We start from the raw sequence: 15,180 nt of genomic DNA, 5'->3' as shown, positions 1-15,180 counted from the left end.
CCTGGGCCCCAAGTCAAAGCTGACAGTCTTCCATATCTCTTGATAAATGTAGCAGTGCAGTATTTCCAAGGAGAGAAATACAGCTTCTTCCAGGTCTCACAAGCGGGCGCAGGGTCTCAAGGCTTTGGGCCATCCTCTACTGCTTTCCCAGGCCACAAGCAGGAAGCTAGAAGGGAAGCGGAGCAGACAGGACACAAACCAATGCCCATATGGGATTCTAGCACATACAAGGTGAGGATTTTGCCACTAGGCTATCACTCTGATAGTTAGTGATTCTGATGGAAGACAGGCTGGTGGGTGTACATGTCTTTCACATTTTTCTTTTGAAAACAGAGGGAAAATGTTTCTGTCTTATCCTACCTCCATACGGGTCCTAGGAATGGGGTGCAAATATGAAAGAACATCAAATAAGTGCCTCCCACTAACCGAAAGCAGGGCACGTTGCCAAACAGCTCTTACTATTCATCTAGAGAGAGGAGCAGCATTGGAGTGAGTAGGAAAGCCACTAAGCAGCCACAGAAAAGTAAGATGCCTGCAGCTTCATGCAGAATCCTTGTAGCTTAACCTTCACAAAGACTTGGACAAGCAGGGCAAGTGGACACGTGAAAATGGAATATAAGGAGAACCTCAGGAGGTCGACGTGCTGGCAACCCAAGGAGGCAGTTTGTCAGCTTCTCTTAGGCTTTGAAAGCAACAGGCCATTTGCCAATGTGGTCTCTGGGGCTGGTAGGGTCTTGGTTGGGTTCAGACGTTTCCCCCACCCCCCGCCATTCTGTCCTTGCCTATCAGGGATCGTCTCCCAGGCAGGCATGTCATGAATTTTGGCCAATAGTCTCCAAGGGAGATTGCCTGTGGACTTCGAGAGAAAGAATCCTTACTCTTACAAAGAAACATAATGAAACAAAAATTCTTTTCCTCCTGCCTGATGTTGCTGTGTCTGCCTGGGTTATGGGTACCATAGGATCCAGTAAAAGCTGTGACACAGCCCAGCAGAGGCCAGCCTGCACCAGGGGGAGCCCAGCAGACAGATGGTCAGAGCCTTAGTTGCCTGCATGTAGAAGTACCCAATCAGCCAGCCCCACCTGTCCCACCTGTCCTTGCTTTCACATGAGTTAATATTTTTTGAAAAGACACTGTTGTTAACCATCTTTAGATGTACGGGGGAACTATAGTAGAAACAACAGTAGAGAGATCCCATATATCATTTGCCCAGCTGCCCTCATTATTGACATCTGTATTGATATGGTATAGTCATTACAGTTAATGAGCCAATATTGAAATATTATTCCTAACTTCATAGTTAAAACCCTTAGTTACTAGCTAATGTCTTGCCTCTGTCCCAGGATCACATCCAACACACCGAGTCTTTGTATCCCCTGAGCCGCCCTGGCCTGTGACTGCTTCTCAGACTTTCCTTGACTGGTCTGATGGGGATGGGCATTTTGTAGGCTATCCCTCTCCTGGGAATGGTTTCATGTTTTCCTCACTATTACACTGTGGTTATAGGATTTGAAGAAGAAGTCCACTTGCACCATATCACATCAAGGGCACACACCTTCCACATGATTTATCACTGAAGAAACTGACCTCGATCCCCTGCCAAAGGTAGCACTTTTCAGGCTTCTCCACTATAAATTTACTCTTTGATTCTCCTTTCTGTGTCACAACAGGTAGCCCCAACTTAATGAGTGGGAGTTTTCTTCTGCCTCCTTAAGGATGGAGCATGGATACAAATTATTTGGAATTGTTCTGCAAGATTTGTCTTTTCTCAACTATTATATGTTTATTCAATCACTGATTTACAGTGATATAGATCTGTACACATTGATTTTCGACTTCATGTTTTAATCCAATATTACTGTATTTTGTTGTTACAAGTATTCCAACTTTGGCCTCTGAGAGGGACAATGTGTTTTTCAAAGTTATATTCAGAGCTTCCTGAATGAATGAGTAAGCAGTATAGGGTTGTTAAAAAATTTTAGCAGGGCGTGCACAGGCAGACATGTTACATGGAAAACTCCTATTTATCCTTCGTTCTTCTCTGCTGGGTCCAACCTGTGAAAGAAAACAAATAGACCACAGCACTCAGAGGATGAATACCAGTCTTTGATCTCCTACTAACCGCCCAAGGGGCACCCTAAATACGGTGGGCAAATGAATGCTACCAAGCCATGGGACATCACAGTCCCTTACTCTGTAGATATTCGATCCTGGTGAATTTTATTTGTTGAGAAGAGGAAGGTCCCAGGCACGGGGGCACCTATATTGTCATCTTTGCCGGCTTGCCAGCAGGATGGCCTCAGAGCTGCTCCAGATGCCAGAACCTCAGTTGCAGCAAGCTGATCTCCACACCTCTGGTCCTGCCTGGTCTCAACCATCCAAAGGTGATGACAACGTCTTCCTGGTTGGAGCCACAGATGTCCTTGTAAAGGCAAACATAAAATGATAACTGCAGAAACGTTTTGAAATATCTTGTGTTATGCAGTCCAACGTGTAATCATTATAATATGGTTAACTCCAGATCTTGCAAAAGTGAGAGCAAAGTAGATTATTGATGTAACTCGGCTTCTAACATTCTGTACTTTTGCTTGCCTCATTGGAAATTCCAAACACAACACAGTTCTTGTACAATTAAAAATGAACATCATAGGGCCCAGGTCACCTGGCCCAGGCCCTTGAACCCACCTCACAGAAGGTCCCGGGTCCGTGAGCCCTGGGGGTGGGGGAGTCTGGCGGGGCCCAGGTTGCCTGGCCCAGGTCCTTGGCCTGCCTTCATGGAGGGTGCTGCATCCATGAGTCCCGGGGGTGAGGCACAGATTGCCTGGCCTAGGTCCTTGGCCCACCTGCAAGAACTGGTCCTCCTCAGTGGAAAAGATGCAGTCACGGACAGCTGACCCAGACCCACATGGAGGATATGGCAGCCCATTGAGGCCTGCAGAGGACATCTGGCACCATGCCAGGAGAAGGAGGGCAGAACAAATTGGATAACGACCCCAGCCGAACAATGACAGCAAATATCTGGGTGAATGCAGACTCTGAGGTTGGCTGCATGAGTCAATAGACATTGAAAGGGTTTCTTCAGCCTTGGATCGGCAAGACTGACAACATTTCAGAACTATGAAACCAACTGGGAAGACTCCTTGCGATGTGTGCCACATCAGGACCCTGGGTTAATATCGGGTGGCCGTTCCCCATCCCCGGGATTGGGGCAGTTGGGAGACTGGGTATGGCTTCTCTCTTTGTCCACCTACCTCCCCTCCAGAAACGGGAAGAAGAAATAGAAAATTTGGAAACAATGATCACACCCACTTTTCTATAACCCTTGATCCTTCCCACCCTGATCAATTATGTAAACATCATTTAAAATAAAAACATTTTTTTTAAAAAATGGACATCACAAGCAGGTGAGAAGAGGATGTGTCAGGGAATGATAAATCTATGCATATGTGTGTGTGTGTGCGTGGAGAGAGACTGAGAGTCTGTGTGCATCCATATGTGGGTCTGTACATGTCATGTGGGGTGTGTGAGTCTGTGTGTGTATGTCTCTGCACCTGTATGTGTGTTTTTGTACATGTCAGTCTGTATATGAGTCTGTGTATATGTGTCTATGTGTGAATCTTGTAAATATGTATGCCATGTGTGTTTCCCTCTCTCTCTGTAACTCTGCCTGTCAAATAAATCCTTAAAAGAGAGAGAGGGGGCCTAGCACACTAGCCTAGTGGCTAGCATCCTCTCCTTGCAACCGCCAGGATCCCATATAGGCATTTGTTTTTGTCCCAACTGATCCGCTTCCCATCCAGCTCCCTGCTTGTGGCCTGGGAAAGCAGTTGAGGATGGCCCAAAGCCTTGAGACCCAGAAGAAGCATGGAAGATTTTTCTCTCTGTATAGCTGCCTTTCCAGTAAATAAAACAAGAGAGAGATAAATAAATATTTTTTAAAAAAAAAGAAGAAGAAAGAGAAATCCATTGAATAAATAATACAAACCAGCTATTGAGATATAATCCTGACTAGAGATTGTTTGAGAAGATCATGGGGGAAATTCAACAGCTGGCTTTCTGTGGTTTTCAGCAACAGCCACCAGAGGATGAACAAGACATGCCTCACAGTGGGCTTCTCCTAGGCGCCTGAATAAAACAACCCACTTAGGTTTAAAATATTCCACCCATGCCCATGAAACTGAAAATATTTAAGAATAAAATCACTGCCAATAAACAGGAGCCACATGTGGCCAGAGAGGCTGACACAGAAATCAGCAAGAAACTGCTTATTCAGCCTCTTAGAACAAAAATGAATTGTTTTGATGAATGAGAATTCTTTAATGAATTACCATACGACATGCCAGTAATTTTTTCAATGTCAAGCAGAGAAAGTTTTTGTTTGTCTTTTGTTTGGCCAGCACTATTTCAAAATAATGGAAGGTCAAGGCTGCGGAGGCAGCACGTCCTGTTGTGGTTCTGGAGATACAAGAGTGCGCCTACGCTAAAGCCAAGGGGAAGAGGGAGGGGCAGACGGGGGCCTCCCCAGTCTTCAAGTGTCTGGCTCAATCTTGCTATCTCTACATTGAGTGGTTGACATGTGGATACGAAGGAGTCAGGTGTTCCCCATGGTCAACACACGGGTGGGGGGGTGGGTAGTTTGAGAAACTCTGGCCTGTAGTTTAGATATAGGGTACAAAAGTCCTGGAAGATACCACAGCCACTGAAGCCAGAATGGGAAAGGCAAAGAGAAGAGCGGGTGAGGGTTGTGACTCTACCCTACACTCAAACATTTGCCTTGTTTTTTTTTTTTTTTTTTTTTTTAAGATTTGTTGGCCTCAGCATGGTAGACGGGAGGCCCAGTTCATGTCCTGGATACTACACTTCCCATTCAAATCCCTGCTTGTGACCTGGGAAAGCAGTCAGGGAATGTCCAAAGCCTTGGATCCCTGCACCCATGTGGAAGACCCAGAATAAGCTCCTGGTTCTTGGCTTCAGATTAGCTTAGCTCCGGCCATTGCGGCCACTTGGGTGTGAAACAGCGAACAGAAGATCTTTCTTTCTGTCTCTCCTTCTCTCTGTAAATATGACTTTCCAATAAAAAATAAGTAAAACTTGAAAAACATATTTTTATTTGAAAGGCAGAATTATAGAGAGGAGAGAAAGGGGTCTTCTATCCACTGGTCACTCCCCAAATATTCACAACTGCCGGAGCTGAGTCAGTCCAAAGCCAGGAACCAGGAGCTCTTCTGGGTCTCTCACATGGATGCAGGGTCCCAAGGACTTGAACCATCCTCCTCTGCTTTCCCAGGCCATAAGCAGGGAGCTGAATCGGAAGCAGTGCAGCTGGGACATGCAGGATGCTGACACCACAGAGAGAGGCTTAACATACAATGCCACAGAGCTAGGCCCACACATCTCACTTCTGATACCAAATGTGTACATTGGGGTTGGTACGGAGTCCCACACCAATCCACTCTCCAGTTCTTGCAAATATAAGCTGATGTTCTAGAATTTAACTCATATCTGTCATTGACTGCCCAAAATTAACGCAGAACTTTCCATTTAAGACTTAGTCCTACAAGAAAGCACCTCTTACAGGTGCCAAGAGCCTCCTAAACTTTTGACAGATTATAAACCACAGGATTCTTACCCCTCTCTCCTTGGTTTGAAAATTTTCCGGAATGGCTCACAAAACTCCAGGAAACATGACTGGCTTATCTTACAGCAACCCCCTCTCCCACCGCCAGAACAATCTGATGGAAAAGATGTCTGGGACAAGGGAGGGGGTGGAGGGGCCCTCCCCGGATCCTGCACCCTCCCAGCACTCTTAGGTGCTCTCCAAGCCCACTGTGCAGGAACTGTCTGGAGGTCCCAAGACTTTCCTCAGTAGATATGATTACTAAGATCACCAGTTCCTGGTGACCGAGTCAATCTGCTGTCCTCACTTCCTCTCCCTGGTGGCTGGGTTTGAAAACTTGACCTTCTCATCATGTAATACACAACCGTAATAACCAACTTCCAACCTGGACTTTCAGAAAGTTCCCTCATTAACAGGAACCCAAATGAAGTCCATAAGGATTTGTTATGAATAACAAAAGATATCCCTTTCACGCCTATCACTCAAGAAAATTTTAAGGCCATTAGAAGCCTTAAGCACCTGGGGATAAGACCAATTTTCTATATATTTCTACATATTACATATTAATATTATTTTATTATGCTATATATATTGCATATTTTGCCACCTAGCAAGGGAAAAACTGGCAGAACACCATCCAAACAACAGCTGCGGAGCCAAGTGGGCACTTGAGAAACTGCAACATGGGCATGGGGCACGCACAGCATTGGCAGCCTTGGAGCAAACATTCCTGCTCAGGCCTGTCCTTTGGAAGCTTCACCCTTGACTCCTCCTTAGTGTTCAAGTAGACATTTGTGGTCCTCCCTATCCTGTATATATGCATACACCTCCCTCTCAACTCAGTTTACCCTGGGTTTAGTGCGACTGGCCCCACCCTGGTTTCTAGACTCCTAGGCAGAGCCTCATGTATCCCAGACAATGACATCAGGTTAACCAGGACACCCAGGCCAGGACTGATAGCCTATTGGCACTGGACCTGGCCTGATAGCCTATTGGCTAAATCCTTGCCTTGCATGCTCAAGAATCCCATATGAGTGCCAGTTTGTGTGCCAGCTGCTCCACTTCCCAGCCAGTTCCCTGCCTGTGGCCTGGGAAAGCAGTAGAGGGTGGTCCAAGGTCTTGGAACCCTGTTTCCAGGTGGGAGACTCAGAAGAAACTCCTGGTTGCTACTGACTTTGGATTAGTTCTGGCCATTGCGGCTACGTGGGGAGTGAACCAGTGGATGGAAGGTCTTTCTGTCTGTCCTTCTCTCTGTAAATCTGACTTTCCAATAAGAATGAAATGAATCTTGAAAGAGAAAGGAAGGAAGGAAGGAAGGAAGGAAGGAAGGAAGGAAGGAAGGAAGGAAGGGAGAAAGAAAGAAAGAAAGAAAGAAAGAAAGAAAGAAAGAGAAAGAAAGAAAGAAAAGAAAGACAAGAAGTTGACTCTATGGGAAGGTAAACTGTTTCTGGGCATCTTGAGAAGGTAAGATTATTATTGAAAGCAAAAGAGAGCATGCCAGACACAACTGTAGAATGTAAGGCAAAGTCTTTATTAACCAAGCTTGGTGACGTCAGCTCTGGTATACTCCAGGAACCCCTGTGTTGCATGGCCAAAAATCATGAGTTTTTAAGCTCGCAATGGTGTAAAATGGTATCCAAACAACTTAGTTCAGACCACACCTTAAGCCAATGAGCTAGCAAGCTTGTTTACAGAAACAGATTATGGTTAGGAATGTCTGAAATTTAGTCAAGAAACCAAAATGGAGTCACTTCTGCCCACTGCTGTGGAATGCTATCGCCCGGCCGCACCCAATCACCAAGACTCAGTGTGTATAGCAACAGATAGGCAGGCCCTTCCCAGAACTGAGCTGACACACCGGAAATGTGAGAGGTCCTTACACTAAACCCCATCTCTGGAAACCACAGGAGCTCTGAAATCGTAAAGCCATTCATGTAGATGAAAGTCAGAAAAAAGACATACTCCTCAGAAACTACCCAGGGCAGCGATAGGCAGCTGGAAAAAGTTCACTGGACCAGAACTGAGAACTTTTTAGAAGGAAAATGTGGGGAAGGAAAGTAAAAGTTGCTAGCACTGATGAGAGGGGCAGGACAACAGGAAGGGATGGAGGCAGGAGGGCAGTCCACCCAGAGGAACACTCCTGGGCTGGGTGGGGTGAGCTTGGAAAATTTAGTAAAGAGCTGTTGGAATTTAAGTCAACATTTCAACATCAACAGTCTTCTTTGATGGTTGCACCAAGAGCTGTTAACTGATTACCTTCCTTTATCTCTTTCCCTTCCCTCCTGCATTCTCTGGCCCTTAGCATTAAGTTGGAGCAGGCTGATAAGTTTTCTTTTATCTCTTGGGCCATCAGCTGAGTGATGCATCTGGACAGACCTGACAGCAGTCCTCCCTTAAATGAAACTTTGAAGACCCAGTTTTCGTTCTGAGTTGAGATCAGTCACTTGTAACTTGGAGTGCTAACACTTAACCTTAAAGCTACGGAGTCCAGGGAAGCAAGTGCTGGAGATAGGGGGAATGTTGAGAGAAGGAGACGAAAAATCTCTGACTTGGTCTCTTTGCAGAGTGTGTCTTCATGACGTCCTTATAAACCCTTGCTGCACACCTCATTAGGCTGATATCACTAAACCCATCGGCTTGAATAGCCAGTAACAGGAAGGTTAATGAAAGACCACAATCGAAACAGACACAGCTACCAGTTTGCTGTGGATTATTTTCCTAGTTGTTAACACTTGGTAATTATTAAACCAGGTTGATCGTAGAATACAGTGATTAGTAGAAAGTCAGAGATTGCTGTGCAATAAAATACCTTTAAACTGGACTTGAGTACACAACAAAGAATCTATGTTTCTTCTTCTTCTTTTTTTTTTTTCATTCCTAGTGGAAAGACCTTGTGTCCCTGGGAGGAAAGCACTGACTCTCCCCAAGTTCTTGTTCAAGTTCTGGGTCAGCACCTGCAGCATGTCTGGAGGAAGGAATTCTGATGCATCTATCACAAGCATTCTCAACACATCGTAATCCTGTTCCCCATCCTCCCCATCCCCCAGCGACACTTGGCCACGTTTGCTGACATGCTTTGTTGTCACAACTGCTACAGAAGTGCTACAGCATCCAGAGCAGAGTGACGGCAAGGCTGTCACACAGCCTACGGACTGCTTCCCTCCCCTCGCCAGGTGGTATTGGATCAAAACATCAAGTTAACCACTGTTGAGAACTCCCCAGAAAGTGCTCGTTCAGAAGCATACGTGCTGGGAGATGAGTGGCCGATCCGGTGATGGGATGATGCATCCTTTAACACTGGGCAAGCCAAAACGGAGTGACAGGACATGCTGGGGAGGAAGACTCCCAGGGTGGGATTATGAGCTCTTGCTCATTTTTCTGTGGAGTAGAGAGCTTTCAGGATGACTTGCCTCCTCTCCAAATGCCCACAGTTATCCATTGGTTATTTAATGAATATGCACTGTATAACCACCTCATCTAAGATGTTAAATATTCAACTAGCAATGGTGCTTGGCTCAGAGGCCACAATCCATAAAATATTGCTGAATGATTTTTTAAATGAAATTTGAGAAATGTTGCCAGTTAAGACTTAAGATGGGCAAGATGTTTAGGACAAATAGTGACTTTTATTCTGTGATGATACATATGTGTACAGTGCAGGAAATGTAGGTAAAGGCATCTTGACCCCATGAAAGCTAACGAGCTAACAACACCAGAAATCCTTACGGTAAGAATCCAGAGAAGTAACTTAAAAGTGGATCTGAGAGCAGGTGCCAGGAGTGAGTCCAGGACCACTGAAGCCGCTGCCCTTGTACTGACCTCTGAACCCCACCTTCCGTGGGTTGGAATGTGATATCCCCTACGGCTTCTTCAGTCCCGGCTACGGCCTCTGAGAGATTTTGTGATGCTCAGGGCCGTAGCATGTAAATCAAGGATGGCAGTGTCAGAAAGGGTGATAGCAATGGAACAGCGATGGAAATTGTTTAATGGAAGAAAGAGATGGTGGTTCTGTCCCAGCTCAGAAACTACACTCAGAAAAACATGTGGGGCCCGGCGCAATGGTGCAAGTGGCTAATCCTCCCCATTGCAAGTGCTGGCATCCCATATGGGCACCAGTTAGAGCCCTGGCTGCTCCATTTCCCATCCAGCTCCCTGCTAGTGGCCTGAGAAAGCACAGGAGATCCTGCACCCATGTGGGATACCGGGAAGAAGTTCCTGGCTCCTGGCTTTGGATCGGCTCAGTTCCAGCCATTGTGGTCATTTGGGAAGGAGAATAGCAGATGGAAGATCTTTCTCTCTGTCTCTCCTTCTCTCTGTAAATTTGATCTGCTTATCCAATAAAATAAATAAATCTTAAAAAAAAAAAAAGAAAAGATACCTGATGGGCCCTCAAGATATTTCTTCCTTTTCTCCTTTAATAAGCAAAGTTGGCAAACTTTTCACTAGGCAATGGCTCCCAAACTAATGATTTTATTCCCTCCACCTGCTGGACAACAGGTGCAGCTGATCACCTCAGGTGATCCTGCCCAATGGGAGGCCAGTGATGAGGACCTGGGGATCTTGTATCATTCATGGATAGTTGGTTGCCTTTTTCTGTTCCCCTGAGCTGAAACCCTGATGACTGTGACCTCGTTTGGAGCAGAATGGTGGTAACATCCTCAGGATACCAAGGAATGAGTGAGGTGCAACTCAAGCCTCTGACTTCGCCCTCTGGAGCAGAGGTGGTAGAGCCTTCCATCTCTGACTTTATGCCAAAGAAAATAAATCCACTGTGTCAAACCCTCTGCTTTTCATCTCCCCTAAAACAGAAAAAACAATGAACTAGCTCATTAATAAAAAGGAGGGGTCCAAGTTATAATTTTAATTAAAGTGCAATTGTATTCTGGCCTTTCACAGACTGGCTATCATAGTACCATAGAAGACTGAATATCATAGTACCATAATACCATAGAAGACCATAGATTTGCAAATAATGACCTCTGGATCACAGATCAGGTATGTCAAGATCAGTCAGCTGAGGTGTTTTAAAAATAGGGCCTATGGGGTCTACATTGTAGCACAGCAGTCTAAGTCTCCACATATAGTGGCAACATCCCATATGGGCATCAGTTCTAGTCTTGGCAACTTCACTTCTGATCCAGCTCCCTGTTTGTGACCTGGGAAAGCAGAGGAGGATGGCCCAAAACCTTGGAACTCTGCACCCATGTGGGAGAATCAAAAGAGGCTCCTGGCTCTTGGATATGGGTCTGCTCAGCTCTTGCCATTGCAGCTACCTGGGGAGTGAGCTAGCAGATGGAAGATCTCCCTGTGTCTTTCCATCTCTCTCTGTAAAAATCTACCTTTCAAATACACACACACATACATACATATATAAAATCTTAAGAATAGAAAAAGCACACACACAAAAACAGGCTCCTTGGCCCAATTGCAAGGTTTTTCTGATAAGAACAGATACATCACCTGATCATAGCCAAAAGGCCGAGAAGTGATTGTGGGGTTTTTCTATTCATGAGCACTTGGATGGGTTTGAGCACCTTTGATTTTATCCCAACAGCTGGGACATGCAGCTCCTGGACTGTATCACCCAAGGGGTTGCAGGCATCCTACACTCAGAGCCCTGATGGCCAAGAGCTTCTGTCCTCTCCTCCAGGCTCTGTTCTGACTCTTTGTTGTTGTTGTTTAATTGTGATTGTGTCCCATTCTGATTCTTTCCTTGGCCCTGTGTCTTGGGCTGCCTACCTTCTTCTGAATAACTGCATACCTTCCCCGGAGTCATCTTCAAGTACAAGGCCTGTCTTTCATCACAAGCGGCCTTGGCTTAGAAGAGCTCTTACTAACTCTTCCTGGAAGACTGGGATGTGAGAGCCATGGGACACAGAAAGGTGGCAGTCTCCTATGACAAGAAGGGAAGCTTGGTGGCCTGTGTTAGAGCCTTCAAAGAGAACAGAAGCAGAATTGCTAAGAAATACCCCCAGATTTTCCCACATTGCTAGGCAAAAACTGCAGGCATGGCTGGTCCTTGGTGCTCCCTCCCCTACAGCCCAACTCCTCCAGTCATGGAGAGGAGCCCAAAATACACATCCCTTTGCAATCTCCTAGGAATGACCTGTCACCCGTTGGTAGTTGAGCCCTGCCAAGTTCTGGGCCACTTCCTTGAATTACTGCAGAGTACTTAGAGATGGCTTAGCAACAATTGGCTGAGAATAGCTTGAAACCACGGGTTCCTAAGCATCACCTGGAAGCCTTGTTGCAAGAGCATTCTCGTGGGCCCCACCTGGGTTTCACACCAGTTGCTACTGAATGACTGTTTGTGCCCAGCCTCTCTTTTCCAGTTCAAAAAATTGCAATTTTTGGGCACGGTGTGGTAGCCCAGTGGCTGAAATTCTCGCCTTTCGTGCACTGGGATCCCATATGGGTGCTGATTCGTTTCCTGGCTGCTCCACTTCCCTTATAGCTGCCTGCCTGTGGCCTTGGAAGGCAGAGGAGAATGGCCCACAGCCTTGGGCCTGTGCCTGCATGGGAGACCCGGAAGAGGCTCCTGGTTTCAGATCAGCTCAGTTCCGGCCATTACTGCCATTTGGGGAGTGAACCAGCGGATGGAAGATCTTTCTCTCTTTCTCTCCTTCTCTCTGTAAATGTAACTTTCCAATAAAAATAAATACATCTTTAAAAAATTGCAATCCTAACTCTGCCTGGGAAGATATCAGGAGGTAGGGACTTGGGTGGTTAAGTTCTGAATGGAATTGGTACCTTTATAAAAAGGACTCCAGAGAGCTCCCAGGCCCTCTCTCCCACGGGAGGTGCCGGGAGAAGGAGCCAGCCTCCAAAGCAGGAAGCAGGCCCTCACCAGATATGGAGTCTGCAGCACAGTGAGAAATAAACATCTGTGGCGTTCATAAGCTGCCCAGTCTAAGATCTTCTGCTGCAGCAGCCCAGTAGATTAAGACAGAAGTTCTGGAAGGAAGCCCAAGCATCTGCCTGTCTATTGCCTTAGGTGTCTGGTGCATTTGAATCATACATACATGGGAAATTTTTTTTGTGACTCAAGGCGCCAGGTAAAAAAACCAAAAAACCCACAAAAAACAAAAACAACAGCAACAAAAGAAGAGAAGGGAACCAAAACGAAGGGCAGGTCCACAGTGGATGGGACACAGTAGGACTCTTGGGTCTGGGTGTGCCCTGCACTGACTGAAGCAGAAATGCCCAAATGCTTATTTGTTTCTGTAAACCTGGGGATGCTGCACCTGGTTATGGTCATTGCCAGGGTGAAGTGCATTATGGCTGTGAAGCTGCCTCTGTGCCTAAGTCAGGCACATCGTAAGTGGCCGGGGATTCTTTTTGTAAGCCCCTGCTTCAGCTTCCCATAGTTACCCACAGAGTTTTGATCAAAACGATGTTTGTTTGTATATGATCTCAGGGTCACCAATCTCCTTGAATCTTTCTAAGTCTCAAAGTGATGGGAAGCTCTTACCTTCTTAATTTACCCTGTGACTTTCTATGAACACTTTCTACCTCAAGTTTCATGTGATCAACTCACCCACCAGACAGAAGAAATAAATTCCACTTTCTCTGAAATTATACACAAAGGGACCCTGAAGGCGATTCTCCAGGAAGATAAACTTAGTGCGTTCCATATCAAGAGTTAACTTGTCCCGCCGTGGGTTTCAGTAGCCCTTTCCCATGAAAAAGTAAAAGGAAGAGAAGTAGCCAGTCTACTGAACTCTAGCATCAATACCTCCTCCACTCCAAGCAGCTGGGGCAGGCTTTGGCACAGCCCTTCAGCTGCCATTTGAAGTGCCTGGATGCCATTTTGGAGTCCCTGAGTTTGACAGCCTGCTCCACTTCTAGAGTTGTATGTATGTATTTATTTGGAAGGTGGAGTTACAGAGAGATAAAAGAGATTTTCCATCTATTGCTTGACTCTCCAAATGGCCACAACATATAAATCTGTACCACGCTGAAACCACAAGTTGGAACTACCAAGTCTGGGTCCCCCAAATGGGCCTCTGCCACTCATGTGGGAGACCCAAACAACTGGACCATCATCTATTGCATTCACAGGCACATTAGCAGGCACCTGGATCAGAAAGAGTAATTGGGACTCAAGCCTGCACTCCAAGATAAGATGCTGATGTGGCAGTTAACACAAACATCAGTCCCTCCACTCTGTGTTCCAGTTTCCTGCTAGTGCACACCCTGAGAGCAGTACTTGAGTCCCTGGTACGTGGGACACTAGGATGGAGTTTCCACCTCCTGGTCTTGGCCTGGGCCAGGCTGGCTGCTGTGGACATTTAAGAAATAAATCAACAAGTACGAGTTCTCTTGATGCCTGTCAGTCTGTCTCTCTCAGTCTTTCGAACAAATAGATATAATTTTTAAAATGACCAAATACAGAGTAAAGCAATACCTCCATCACCTCCTTCTGCTAAGCTCTTAGTTTCTGCCCATGGAACCTCCCGAAACATCATTCCTAGATTCCCCACCTTCTCCACCCCACAGCTAAAGGCTTCCACAACCAAGCATGCAACCTGTGAACCACTCAGGCATTTTGCATCTACCTTTTGCTTCATTGGGAGCCTTTTTTTGTTTTTTTTTCCCCTCTTCAAAGCACTAGCAGGGTGTCTTATAACACAGAGGACTCAATAAATTTTCACTGTCTGGCTGAGTAATATCTATTGCCTGCCTTTTTGACATTTTTCTGTTCATAAATTCCAAAGCAGTCAGGAAAAAAACTAAAGCTGGGGGGAGAGGGGAAGTCAGAAAAAAACTAAAGGAAAAATACTGAAAAGACCAGCTCTACTAAATGTGTGTCAGGAGTTCGATGCCAATGGAAGGGAAGGACTTGTCAGAGCCAGCAAGGTTGAGAGGCCCCGGTAACTACTGGGAAGAATCCTCAAGACTAATAGCCCAGGTTCCTTGAGCAGGACATGGTGCTTTCATGTGTCCTCCCAGGCATCCTGTCTAACAGCCTTCTCATACAGATCACCAAGGGGGCAAAAAAGCAGTTTTGTCTAGAGCAGGGCTCGGAGCCATGAGTCAGTACACTGTAGAGTTAACCAAATGAGTCTCCAGGGCAACAGGAGAGTAGAAATAAGCAGAGAAGATGGCAGGGCTGCAGGTATCACAGCTCAGCCCCGCCTTCTTCCAGGAGTCCCCTCTCAAAGTCAATAGTGCCATCACCCACCTAGTAATCAAATGATCCAGGAGTGATTCCTGGCCTCCTCCTCCTCCTCCCCTGGGCCCTCTGCTCCCCACTCAGCATCGTATTCAACCACTCCTGGCTGACCACCTACATCTCTCTCACCACCTGTCCACTTTCCTTTCCTTTTGCCCCAGCTCACCACAGACCATGGCTTCTCACCCAGATGCGATGGTAGCCCCCCATCTGGCCTGCTTGCATCCATGCCCACCCCGCCTCAGCGTATAAATTTTAAAATAATCAAATACTGCATACTGCAGCAAAGAGTGGGCTTCCCATGAGCCATCTGATCATGTTACCTCTGTTCTGAAAAATCACCCAGTGGCTTCCCTTGGATTTTCAGATTAAGACAAAACTTGGGCCT

At 46.2% G+C, this 15,180-nt stretch overlaps 1 pseudogene; it reads right to left on the bottom strand.

The window, feature by feature from the left end:
* Positions 1-10,897: 10,897 nt before the first annotated feature.
* On the bottom strand, positions 10,898-11,107 carry LOC118759204 (U2 spliceosomal RNA; annotated as a pseudogene).
* Positions 11,108-15,180: the final 4,073 nt, after the last annotated feature.

The sequence above is a fragment of the Ochotona princeps genome, chromosome 10, assembly GCF_030435755.1.
Source record: "Ochotona princeps isolate mOchPri1 chromosome 10, mOchPri1.hap1, whole genome shotgun sequence".
Lineage (NCBI taxonomy): Eukaryota > Metazoa > Chordata > Mammalia > Lagomorpha > Ochotonidae > Ochotona > Ochotona princeps.
This window is presented reverse-complemented; position numbering and strand designations above follow the sequence as displayed.